At 34.0% G+C, this 14,701-nt stretch overlaps 1 protein-coding gene across 3 annotated transcripts in view; it reads right to left on the bottom strand.

The window, feature by feature from the left end:
* Positions 1 to 14,701, bottom strand: part of GPHN (gephyrin) — a 611,925-nt gene that overhangs the window by 406,271 nt on the left and 190,953 nt on the right. The gene's annotated exons all lie outside the window — the stretch shown is intronic.

Below are 14,701 nucleotides of genomic sequence, written 5' to 3'. Positions count from 1 at the left end.
AGTCCTCAAAGGTCAAATATATTTTAATTTTTTAATGAAGGAAATAAATTATTGTAATTTAATTTCTCCATGGACACAAAATGAGTCTCGGTAAAACAAAATTACTGTATAAAATAACATGTAGTTCTTAAACAATTTTATAGATTTGTGGTAGAAAATAAGATCTTATTTATATTATTTTATTACTTTTAAAAACCATGAAAAGATTTAAGACCATATTTTAAAAGGCCCATCTCACACATTTCTTATACTATTGCATAAGTTATACATACTAGTCAATGTACAGAGAAATACATTTAGCAAAATTTTAAGTTATCAATTTTAAATTAAAGTCTTATTGGCATCACATTCTGTACCTTATGGAACAATATGAGAACTTCCAATGAAAACTATCAACCATATACTATACTAAACATATTGAGAGTTTCCATTATCATCTCATTACATGTTAAATAATATACAAGTTAGATAAATCAGACCAGTCAATTTCCTAAACTATGGAAGAAACATTACCCAATCATCAGATTATCTTAAAGGTTTCGATTGTGCTCTTATTAATTAAAGGCACTGGCAGGAAATAGATGGCATATTCAAACTCAGTAAAGGAAGAGAGTTTAATAAAGTTATAAACTAGGCTCAGGGAAACCACCAAGCAATAGGGTAATACCACACAGCTAGCAATGATGGTAAGCCATTACACCCAGCAATAAAGACATAAAGGGAATTAGCAGTAACTACAATGTAAGAGTAGTAGCTGTATGGACGTGGAGAAGGGTTGCAAGAAAGCCCCTGCAACCTGGCATGGAGTGAGCTGAGAGAAAGAGCTTTTTTGATTTTACACTGAAGACCCCAATCCTAGTTCTCAGGTACCAACTGCCAACCAAATATATCCAATTTCCCAAAAGGAAGATATAAGGTTCACCTTAATAATGGAATCTACAGTTGTAATTTATCCATTCCATTATATACACATATCCATTATATATATACTCATACTATAGAGATAGATCAGATTAGACTAAGAAAACAATTCTATATCAAGAGAAAAAGAAAAAAGGAAGCCAAACTGTCATGAATACTTGAATTACAAGTAGAAGGAAAAACAACTGTAGTTACAAAGGGTGTTATTATTCTGGATGTTATTATTCTTGGTTTTAAAACCTAGAACAGTTTATATATAAAAGATAGTAATCAGAAATAGTTATTATCACTCTGTTATGACATTAAACTCTCTAAGAGCACAAATAAATATTGAATACAATTAAAATTGCTACTAGTTTTCCCTCATAAATTTTTGGTGAGAACGTAAAATGGTTCAATGACTTTGGAAAACAGTTCCTCAAAACTATTAAACATAGAGGTACCACGACCCAACAACTCTACTCCTAGGTATTTACCTAAGAGAAATGAAAACATACGTCCATACAAATAGCAACCTTATTAATAAGAGCCCCAAATGGAAATAACCCAAATTTCCATTAACTGATGAAATAAACCTTGTACGTCCATATAATAGAATACCATTCAGGAATAAAAAGAACCTAAGTATTGATACATGTTGCAACATAAATTAACCTCAAAACATGCTAAATGAAAAAAAAAATCACGCACAAAAAACTCCACATGTTGTATAGTTCAATTCATATAAAAAGTCCAGAATAGGCAAATCTCTACAGATAAGAAGTAGATCTGTGGTTGCATAGAATAGGACTGGGGAGGTGAGGAGAGAAGTGTCTGGTAATAGGCACAAAGATTTCTTTGGGGGTGACAGGAAAGTTCAAAATTAGATTGTGGTGACTGTTGCAAAACTCTAAAAATACTGAAAACTAGTGAATTACATAGATTTTTAAAAAATGGGTCAATTTTATGTAAAGTATATTTTGATAACATTTTTAAAAACATAATGCTAGTTTAGTTTTTTACCTTGGTATGATTGCTTCTGCTAACATGGTCTAATGAATAACACCAATAATGTAATAGTCTATTTTCCTGTTGGACCAACAGATAGAGATGTATCTTTTGTTTCCATTATCAATTAATGATATAAGAAAAAATCAGAATAGAACTTGCCTTAAAACATTTTTTCAGCAGAACAGACATATTTGTATCAGCTATTGCTTATATTATACAATATATAATATAATATAATATAATATAATATAATATAAAATATAATATACAATAGTCACCTTAAAACTCAGAGGCTTAAACCAAGCATAAATTATTGTTTCCCCTAAATCTGTGGTCTGGCTGAATAATACCTTTTCTAGGCTGGGCTCAACTGGATTCATTCACGAATATGTGGCTAACTGGCATGTTATCTGATTCAGAGAGGGCTTGGCTGAGGGGTGGCTGTCCTTAGAGTTTCTTGTTCTCTTGAGACAAACTGTCACAGTAGGTTCTCAGTGGATGGTGGATATGTAAGAGAGAAAGCAAATACATGGAGTCTCATTGCATTAGTAACAGCAAGTGAGCTCATCAAATCCAGTTATAAGGCAAGGAATTGTGGGTGAGGCAGACTTTCTTGCCTTATAACTTTGGATTTGACCATTTAATTCACTGTTTGAATTAATGAAAGCCATGATGAAAATTAAGGAGCTTAAGTGCAACTGAAGACATAAAAAAGAATAGAATAAATTCAAAGAAAGTAGAAAAAAGGAGATAATAATATGTAAGAACAGAAATTAATAACATTCTTCAAGATGGGGGACAGATTGGCCACTCATATAAGATTAACTGATTTGTGTGTATAGTATTCTTCCTAAAAAATGCTTGGGATAATATCTTGGCCCTCAAAGAAGGAGAAAGTAACATTTTTGGCTATGGCTTTTTGGCAAAAGTATGTGACTGTAGTACTTGCTCATTTGCAACCTCAAATACTTTATTTGAGTGAGATATAAAGCACACTCTGAGTATTATATTGAAACTTCAGGCTTAATAAATGGTATACACAATGGGCATATCTGAGAAATACACAGAAATATCATTTTCACTAAAACTGTATTTATTCCCCTGGGTCAAAGCTGGCCAGTGAAATCTCAAGGTACTCTTCTAATTTTCTGGCATATTAACCCAACTTTCTGGATATTATTTAAACTACATATCTCCTTATATGTTATGACATATGAAGTAGATGATGAAAAAAAGAAAAAATGTACTACATGTACAGCTAAGATTAGCAACCAATCTCCTTCAACAATAAGATTTCAAAAAGAAAAAGATGACATATTATGTGATTCATCCTTAAAGGATTTAGTTAATTCACTAAACAGATGTTAAATGCCTTTAGGTACCAACCATTAACGTTAGGTGCTGGGTATATAAAACAGGCTCCACAAATTTCAAAGAATCAGAAGGATACAAACTAAGTTCTCAAAACACAGTATTATTAAATACAAGTCAACAATAATATGATAAACACAAAAGTCACATATATTTGGAAATATAAACACATTCTTCTAATAAGTCTTGTGACTAAACAAAAACAAAACTAATGGAAAGGCTGCATATCAAATTCTGTAAGCTGAAATTCAAAGTTATAAAACTGTGCAATAGAAAAGAGAATGGAAGAAAATTAAGAAGACTAATGTGAAATTTAATAAATAAAAAAGAATAAATTGAAAGTAGAAGAGATGATAAAATATAAAAGCAAAATTTAATAAAAAATATAGAACAGAGAAAGATCAGTTAAAGTAAAAAACTATGATCCTTCAAAGACTAATAGACAAACTCTGATGAAATACCCAACACACCAAAAAAAAACTTTGAAAAGATACAAATAAGTAATATTTGTAATAAAAAAGAAACAGAACTACCAATCTAGCCAGCTTTCAAAACACAAGGGGTTAGTATGAACAATTTTAGCATAATAAATTTGAACAGTAACAAAGTGGACACATTCCAGTAACAATGTAACCTTTTATTTTTTAAATTGTATTTATTTATTTTGAGAGAGAGCACGAGTGAGCAGGGGAGGGGTAGAGAGAGAGGGAGAGAGTCCCAAGCAGGCTCTGTGCTGTCAGCACACAGCCCAATGTGGGGCTTGATCTCACAAACTGTGAGATCATGGCCAACGCCAAGATCAACAGTCAAACACTTAACTGACTGAGCCACCCAGGTACTCCACAATAACCTTTTACAACATACTCAAGATGAAAGAGAGAGTCTCAGTAGTACTAACACCATTCAAAACTGAATCAGTAGTTAAATATCTTAACAAAGCATAAGGCCCAACTTTCACAGAATGAATGCTTTTAGTGTTATACAAGTGTACAATGACAAAAATAACAAGGAAGTAAGGAAATAAAACAATCTCAAATTCATTTAATTATAAGCAGTAAAACCTTGATATGAAAACAAAAACCAGGCAGGAAAAGTAGACAAAGATGAATTATAGGCCAATAACACTCCTAAAGAGATGGAAACATTGAAAACAGAGTAAAGGCAAGCCAGCAACTACAGAATGCATAGAAAAGATAATACTACATCTGTTGAGTAGGAGTTCTAGAAAAAGAAGAGAAATACATAGCAAGTGAAAACAATTCAACAAAAGAGGAAAATTTCCAAAAGCAGAAAGACAAATCTTTCAATTGAAATGACTTATCAAGTGCCAAACAGGATGAACAAAAAAAGAGCCATAACTAAACATGTTATTAAATGCAATTTTATAAAATTTCAGATAAGAAAAGATCTCTCAGAGTTAGAAAAATAAATGGTTAAGAGAAGGAAAATAAGAAATCCAGCAACACTAGACAACAATGGAGAATTGCTTTAAAGTTTTGAGGGCAATTGATTTCGAATCTGGAATTCTACAACCAACCATAGTATCAGCTAAGAATAGGGAAAATAAAACCTTTTTTCAATGATACCGGAACTCAGATACTTTACCTCCTACATACATTAATTCATTTATTAAGTACTACCTTGAAGATATAATCCACTAAGACTAAAACTGAATTCAAGAATCAACAGCTGTCTCAGGAGTGTAATGAAAATAAAGCAAATGGCAATAGCTGTGTAGTAGGTCTAGAGAGCAAACGGTCTCTGGACAAAATCAGAGTGTTCTGGGAGGATAAAGATGAAAATGTGCACCAGAGTAATACATGAGAAAATGAGAAACTTAATGATAGGGTAACAGCATACACTATGGGGGGGGGGGGGAAGGCAATTAGAAGCCTCTAAAAAAACTATTAAAAAGTCACAATCCAAATATAAAACAAATACAAATGAGTCATTATTTTGAACTCATGGAGTATAGGAAGAGAGAATGCATTTAATCTTGACATTCTTCTTTGAGTAGCAGAGGGTTAGGGGACGTAGTATTACAATTCCTTATCTATTAAGCTTGTTATATCACCTGGTTCTGCAATGAAGAATATGTAAAAATTATAAACATTTACATACAATTTATTAGATTACAATTTTTAGAATCAATGCTTAACAAAGCATGGAAGACTAGATTATAAGCCCCATGAAGGCAGATATTACGTAGTTAAATGTTCACCACAGCGTCCACACCACCTAATAAGGTATCTGTTACTTCAAAAGCAATCAGCCAAAATGTATGCAATGAATGATTTAATATGGCTCTAAAAAGTAATGTAAGCAAAACTAAAAGGCAGCTTAAAAGGCAACTGATGTAATGGGAGAAGATATTTGCAAATAGCATATCAGATAAAGGGTTAGTATCCAAAATATATAAAGAACTTATCAAAATCAACACCCAAAAAACAAATAATCCAGTGAAGAAATGGGCAAAAGACATGAATAGACACTTCTCCAAAGAAGACATCCAGATGGCCAACTGACACGAAAAAATGCTCAATTCACTCATCATCAGGGAAATACAAATCAAAACCACTATGGAGGTTCCTCAAAAAATTAAAAATAGAACTACCCTACGACCCAGAAATTGCACTACTAGGTATTCATCCAAGGGATACAGGTGTACTGTTTTCAAGGGGCACATGCACCCCAATGTTTATAGCAGTGCTATCAACAATAGCCAAAGTATGGAAAGAGTCCTAATGTCCATCAATGGATGAATGGATAAAGAAGATGTGGTGTGTATACACACACACACACACACACACACACACACACACACACACACACACGCTGGAGTATCACTCGGCAATCAAAAATAATGAAATCTTGCCATTTGCAACTCCAAAGACAAGAGACAAGAGAAAGACAAATATTATATGACTTCACTCATATGAGGACTTTAAGATAAAAAACAGATGAACATAAGGGAAGGGAAGCAAAAATAATATAAAAACAAGGAGGGGGACAAAACATAAAGGACTCTTAAACATAGAGAATAAACAGAGGGTTGCTGGAGGGGTGGGGTGGGGGGAGACGGGTTAAATGGGTAAGGAGTATTAAGGAATCTACTCCTGAAATCACTGTTGCACTATATGCTAACTGACTTGGATGTAAATTTTAAAAATGTTTAATTTTTTTAAAAAAGTAATATAAAGGGTAGAGATTTTCACAATATGAAAGTAATGGCAAAGTTGACAGAATCTGGGAAACAAAAGAAGAAAAATAAAGAAAAAAATGGGATATTGATTTCCTCAGTGTATAGAAAGTGAAGTAAAGAGAGGGTGTTTAAACTTTACATTGAAAGAAATGGATGCATATTAGGTGAAGTAAAAAACTAATCCCATCAAAGAACTAAATCGACATAAGTATCAAAAGGGGGGACAGGGAAAGATGTGATGATGTGAGTCAATTCCTCACCTTTTAGAGCAGGAAGTCCATAAATATTCTTTACATTTGAAGACTTAGAAAAAGGAATCAGACTGTCATTTTTAGTTATGATGGTAAATATGAAAACAACTAAAATCTGAAATAGTTAAAAGTGTCTCTAGGGAACTGGTATAGGACTACATGTGGAAAAAGTAATATCTTCCTTTTAAATTTATGGTTTTTTAATATATAAATTATTTTACTACTTTGAGAAGAAAAACAGAAAAATAGATTTCTTAGTTGCATAAATTTTGTAAACCTGTCACTAGATGGCAGTCTAAGCAGAAATCTAGACATGCAGGTGACAACCAACACCAGCACATCTTACACTTAAACATTTGAATTCTGATGGAGTAGATCTAGTGTGGGACCTTAAATACTGCGTTACTTAAGAAGTCCTAGATGATCTGGGGCGCCTGGGTGGCTCAGTCGGTTGAGCGACTGACTTCGGCTCAGGTCATGATCTCACGGCTCGTGAGTTTGAGCCCCAGGTTGGGCTCTGTGCTGACAGCTTGGAGCCTGGAGCCTGCTTCAGATTCTGTGCCTCCCTCTCTCTCTGCTCCTAACCCACTCGCGTTCCGTCTCTGTCTCTCTAAAAAATAAATAAACATTTAAAAAATTAAAAAAAAAAAAAAAGAAGTCCTAGATGATGTCAAAGACACTGGACCAAGGACTACATCTTGAATAGACAACAGAAATTAACTTCTCATTTTATAAGCTCATTCATGATTACTGTAAGAAATTTTACAATTTGAGATTCAGCAGGAAATTAAGACAAACCCAGTACTTTTCTTTTAAAAGTATATCCCTACCAAAAATGCATGAAGATATAAAACATATAATTGGTAAAACCAATAAAATCACTTTTTAAAAACTTAGGTTGTGCCTGTATCCAAGTAAAAAGTTAACTTATATATGAATTCATCTAAATTTGTGACATATCAGTAAACCCCACTGATCAGACACAACAGTGACACATGATATTAAATTTAGACAAATATTATATTTAAAACTCCCACAGAACTATTGAACTATAATTTTTTTAAAAGCAATTATTCAGGGATGTTATTACAGTCAGATTATTCAAGTGTTAAGTAATCCTCTAAGACTTTAATTTGACAATATCACAAATATTTGGTAAAACTCCAAATTTAAGGTCCAATTGGTTGGTAATGATTTTGCAGTTATACTTATAGACGGAGAAAAGAGATACTTAAGTTCAGTAGCTCCTAAGAATTTCTTAGCAGGCTCCTAAAATTGACACTGATCTTCCCATTAATCTCATTAATATATGTTAATCTCTTAATCTCTCCCAATGACATAACAATTGTCGGTTTAGACTTTAGCTATATACTAATTATAAATAAAATATCTACCATCTTCATTATTCAGATGAGTAAAGGAATAAATAAGAACTGTGAAGAAATTAAGAGCCTCTAATTCCCTAGTCAATGTTTGTAAGCTGTAGACCAGTGCAGTCCAATAGAAATCTATGCTAATAACCACACTATAATTTTAAACTTTCTTTTTCTAATAAAAAAATTTAATGTTTATTCAGTTTTTGAGAGATGGAGACAGAGCGTGAGGGGGGGAGCGGCAGAGAGAGAGGGGAGACAGAATCTGAAGCAGGTTCCAGGCTATGAGCTGTCATACAGAGACTGATGTGGGTCTCGAACCCACGAACCGCAAGATCATGACCTGAGCCAAAGTCAGCCGCTTAACCAACTGAGCCACCCAGGCGCCCCATAATTTTAAACTTTCTAGAAGCCACATTGGAAAAAAAAAGTAAAGAGAAATGGGTAAAATTAATTTTAATATATTTTACTTGATTCCATATAACAAAATATATCATCTCAACAAGTGGTCAATTAAATAATTATTAAGGAGATATTTTACATCCATATAAGTTGTTAAAATCTGATGTGTATTTTATAATTAGATCCCAGTCTAGACTAGCCACTTTCCAACTACTCAACAGCAACATGTGGCTAGTCGGCTACCATACTGAATGGTGTATATCTCAATGTTCTCCAAAGTTTTTTTGATTGAACATCCCATCTGTAAAAATTGTTAGCATGCATTTCCAGTTTTTCTGTGTACATTTATGTATAAATTATTGCTTACCCTTGACCAATGCAGGATTAGGGGTGCTGACCTGCCCTGCAACACAAATATCCATGTATAACTTCTGACTCCCCACAAACTTAACTATTTATAGCCTACTGTTGACTAGAAGCCTTACTGATAACATAGTCAATAAACACATATTTTGTATGTTATATGTAGTATATACTACTGTATTCTTACAATAAAGTAACCTAGACAAAAGAAAATGTTATTACAAACATCATAAGGAAGAGAAAATACATTTACAGTACTATACTGTATTTATCAATACCATAAGTTTGCATCTGTTTGCAAGATGTATCATATCAGTACCTACAGCAATATGATAGGATAAAAGGCACTGTAGATGTTGTATTACTCACACTAAACATCAAAAATGAAAAGATAAGGGGTTCCTGGGTGACTCAATCAGTTAAGCACCAACTCTTGATTTCAGCTCAGATTATGATCACATGGTTCCTGAGTTAGAGCCCCTCAATGTGGCTGTCGGCAAGGAGCTTGCTTGGGATTCTCTCTTTCCCTCTCTCTCTGCCTCTCCTTTGCTTGTGCATGAGCTCTCTCTCGCTCTTTCAAAATAAATAAATAAACTTTAATAAAATGAAAAGATAATGTGAAAAAGAAATTCCTATTTATTTACAGGTATAATGATTCCTGCATTGAAAACAAAGAAGCAGCAATATGATTGCTTTGTGGTATCTTAGTGTAATCAAATATGACTGCTTATGGCAGCCTAGTCTATACACTAATGAATGGTTATAAAAATTTTATGGCATACAGTATTAGTCATATTCATGATATTGGAAACATTAGTTTTTTTTAAAAAAACACTTACCTATGATAGGCTGATGTACAGTTTCTCCAATTATGTGAGATAGGCATATTATACGGTAATGTAATTCTTTGGAAGCAAAGTCATAAAACAGTAAAAGAACACATCATAATTTTATGCAGTATTAAAAATCACTCACTTAATGCCTAAATAAGGATAGGCCATCTACTTCCATATAAGACTTGCACACAGTGTTGTACATGATGAATACTTAGGCAATGATGAGGATTATAATGACACAAAAGTATCTCATATAATTCTTGCTGTATAGTTATTAGACTTTCACATGAAGACACTTGCATACACAACAGATAAGTTTATTGACTCTACACCATGATGATTATTTATTATTCATTAAGTGAAAGTGGATCATCATAAACGTCTTCACCCTTGTCTTCACATTGAGTAGGCTGAGGAGAGGGAGGAAGATGAGAGGTTGGCCATGCTATCTTGGGGATGGCAGAGGTGGAAAAAGTAGAGGAGGTGGGAGAAGAAGATACACTGAATAGTGTAACTTTATGGAAATACATTATCATTTCTGTCCAACATTTTTGCTTTTTCATTTATCGAAAAATGTTTCTATATAGTACTGATCCTTCATCCACCATTTGCTTTAGTTTCAGTGCTCATACCAAAGTCCGTGTCATTAAAGAAGTCAAAGTCAGTCTTGAATAATCTGAACCCTTCTGCTAGATTGTCTAAAGTCATTTTATTTTCTGGCACTTCTTCTACGTCTTGTTCCTCATGATCTGACACTGTTTTGGAAGCACTTATCAAGTCATCTTCTGTTAATTTCTCTGGTGTGTTGTCTATTAGCTCTTGGGTTTCTTCAAGATCTACATTTTGAAACCCTTCACAACCTGCCTTTTCCCCCATATCCACATTCTCTTTCATTATTTCCTTGATTAGCTCTATCGTAAATCCTGTGAAGTTATGCACAACATCTGGAGAGTTTTCTTAGGAGGAATTTATGGTTTCAGGCTTGATGGCTTCCACAACTTCTTCTGTACCAATGATGGCATCTTCAATGGTATAATTCTTCCAGACTTTCGTGATGTTCTATCAGGGTTCTCTTCCATGGTGTGGACAATTCTTTACATACAGTACTGTGTAATAACATTTAAAGGTCATTATGACCCCCTGATACAGAGGCTAAATTAGAGACGTCATATTTGGGGGCAAAGAGACCACTTCAACATCTTTTGTAGCTGAATTCATGGGGTTCTGGGTCACCAGGGGGCATTGTCCAGTATCAAAAGCACTTTAAAAAAGCAGTCCCTTACTAGAAAGATGTTTCCTGATTTCAGTGACAAAGCATTGATGGAACTAATCCAGAATAAGAGTTCTTGTTATCTAGGCCTTCTTGGATAACAACCAAAAGACTGGCAGCTGGTGTTTATCTTTTCCCTCAAGGCTTGGGGGTTGGCAGCTTTAGAGATAAGGGCAGTCCAGATCATAAACTGAACTGCAGTTGCACAGAACAGAATTAGCCTATCTCTTCCTGCCTTAAATCCTGGTGCTCACTTCTCTACCTTACTAACAAATGTCCTTTGTGACATTTTTTTTTTTTTTCCAAAATAGCACAATTTTGTCTTCAATAAAAGCCTGTTCAGGCAAATATGCTTTCTCCTCAAATGATTTTCTTAATGGCACCTGGGAACTTGTCTGATGCCTTTTGGTTGGAAGAAGCTGCTTCTCCTGTTATCCCATTACCTTGACGCTGAGCATGGAGCCTGCTTGGGGCTTCTCTCTCTCTTTCTCTCTACCCACCCCCCCCTCCCCTGCTGACACTCTTTCTCTCTACATATAAAAATAAAAAATAAAAATATGTGAGAACTACAAGAGACCACTTTTTAGTGTGATAAGCCTTTCATTGGGTAAGCTCTCTAGATGGTTAGCATCACATGGTACTTTAAGCGGAAACTCACAATACTTGAGGTCACCGCCATAGCAATGAGGTGGTGATGAAACTATTACAGTACTACAGTATGTAGTGGTTATGTGCAATTATGATTTATTTAATACTGCAACTTTACGTTTGTCTATATTTCTCTCAACTACAAATATTGCCATGTACAGTCTGTAAGTGTGTGTATAAGTATTGATAAGTTTTAATAAAAAGTTAATAATAGATTAGTATAATAATAATATACTTACGGTAGTATATTATAAAAGAAACTATTGTCTATATATTTTACATACTTGTGAAACATGTTTTTCTTTTTTTATTTTTAACATTTATTCATCTTGAGAGTGAGAGAGACAGAGCGTGAGTGGGGAAGGGGCAGAGAGAGTGGGAGACACAGAATCCAAAGCAGGCTCCAGGCTCTGAGCTGCCAGCACAGATACCGATGCAGGGCTCAAACTCACGGACCATGAGATCATGACCTGAGCTAAAGTTGGATGCTTAACTGACTGAACCACCCAAGCGCCCCACACCCAACTTTCTTTAAAATTTTCAATATTTCTAAGCTACACAGTTTGTAACTTTTTCTAAATTGTCACAAATATCCAAAATATTTCCAAATATTCACTGAAAAAAAAGCTAAATATGAGGGAACCTGCACAGGGACACCTGGGTGGTTCAGTCGGTTGAGTGTCTGACTCTTGATTTCAACTCAGGTCATGGTCCTAGGGTCATGGGATCAAGGCCCGCATCAGGCTGCATGCTGAGCATGGAACCTGTTTAGGATTCTCTCTCTCTCTCCTCCTCTCTGCCCCTCTCCCCAACTCATTCTCTCTCTCTCTCAAAATAAATAAACTTTAAAAAATATATTAAGTTAAATTTAATTTAATCAAAAAAGAAACAAACCCACACAATTCAAACACCTGTCAACTGTATATGCATATACTATAATCATTAGATAATATTTCAAGATACAAAATATACTTAAGGCAAGATACTCTACATTAAGTGGGCATATGAGCCACATGAGAGCTTGTTAAAATCTAGATTTCCTGAATCTCATTCCTGGAGATTCTGATTCAAAAGGCTTTAGATGAAGGCCAGAAATACCCATTTTAAACAAGCTTTCTAGGTGATTTTGATGCAGACAGTACAAGAGCATACTTACAAAAACACTGCTATAGACCTCTAGTTCTCAAATTGTGATTCATAAACACCCACATGTTTGCAAAAGGCGGAAGGTGCCCTAATCTCTCCTCTAACCAGAGTGCATTTCTAGTATGAAAAAAAAAAAATGAAAGGATAGGTGTTATAAGACAAATCTACTATAGGACAATGCTTCTTTTAGGAGCCTTCAGAAGTTCATGACCAAAATGTGAGTGCCACAAAATTTTCAATATTATCTACTGTTCTTCTGCTATTTATCTGACATTGATATCAAAGTAACACATAATGAATTATGATCCAAATTCAACCAAATTAGAAAATCAGACAAATGACTCGCCACAACCACAAAAATTTTATTTTTAGGACAACTGTTTCAGCTCGCCTGGCTTGCTGGAATCTAGCCAAAGCTATGTTGCACAATTAGGAGTAATAGTAACATGGGGAAGTAATACAGAAGGATCAAAATGATGAAGTCTTAGAACATGTTCAGTCTACCTCAAATTCATTAAATTGTGGACTTAATCATCAGATTTTCCACATAGATAAAATATAAAAAGGTCAATGACTTTTAGAATTTTACTGAGACATGTTAAACTTTATTTTGTTCCTACCAAAAAAAGTGTACACTGACTTTATTATAAGCCAATGTGTTACCTCTGTTAATTTTTTTTAATGCTTATATATTTTTGAAAGAGAGACAGAGCACAAGCAGGGAAGGGGCAGAGAGAGAGGGAGACACAGAATCTGAAGCAGGTTCCAGGCTCCAATCCGCACAGAGCCCAAGGTGGGGTTCAAACTCCTGAACCACAAGATCATGACCTGAGTGGAAGTCAATTAGGATACCTAACCGACTGAGCCACCCTAATGCCCCTTTGTTACCTCTGTTTAAAAAAAAAAAAGAAAGAAAAAAATGAAAACAATGAAAAAAAAGAGAAATAAAAAGCACTTCTCTACTCCTCCCAAATTAATTTCCTTCCTTCTGGACCAATGAAACTATAGCCATCACCTTTGTGTTAGTCCTTTTTATATTTGCAGATTCAGAAAACAGCTATTATGTCTGATTTTAGTATCACAATAGTGTCAAAAAAGTGAAACCCAACCAAGAAATCCCTTCTGAAAAATCTCATAATCTATAAAAAGTATATTGGATTTGTTTGGGTTATTTTATTTAAGCTTTATAAAAAAAAGATTTCTGAAGTAATTTAGTTTAATTCTCCATTTTAAAATAAAAAATATAAGTGCCTTGTCCAAGATTATCCCAGATAACACTGCATAGAGGCACAGAAATCATATCTCTTGGCTTTTATTCCAGTATTCTACTTGAACATGATGCTTTTGTTATCTTGTTAGATAAAATGTAGACTAGATATCAAATTTAAGAGATAATACTGGGCATATTTTTTAACTTGCCATAAATTGTCTATAACAAAACGAACAAAGTAGATGTTCTTGTTATATGTATATGTTAATGATTACTATTATTATAGGAAGTAATTGCCAAACTGGCCACAAAAAGTACTAGCATTCAGTGAATAGAAAGGCATATGGACTAAGCAGACATAAACTAAGGGGAAGAAAAGAAAAATGACAGGACTGGTAAAGAAAAGTCTCACACTTCTTTAATAGCCAAACTCTTTTCTGATGATCCTTCATACAACAATGAAGCAAAAGTCATTAGAAAATACAGAATTCATTATTTGTTTCATTGACTATGAAAGCTATTTCAACATGGGTGTGCTAGTTGACTAACCAATAAAATTAGTTAAGGTGAGGAATCATAAAAACAATAAATTACATGGTTTATTTTACCTTAAAACATATAAATGATTATCTATTGACCAATATTTTGATATGGAACTAGGATCTGCCCTGAGTATGGGCCTTCTGATTGGAGGTAGCACAAGGTTTCTTTCATTAGC

Source organism: Panthera leo, chromosome B3 (assembly GCF_018350215.1).
Source record: "Panthera leo isolate Ple1 chromosome B3, P.leo_Ple1_pat1.1, whole genome shotgun sequence".
NCBI lineage: Eukaryota > Metazoa > Chordata > Mammalia > Carnivora > Felidae > Panthera > Panthera leo.
This window is presented reverse-complemented; position numbering and strand designations above follow the sequence as displayed.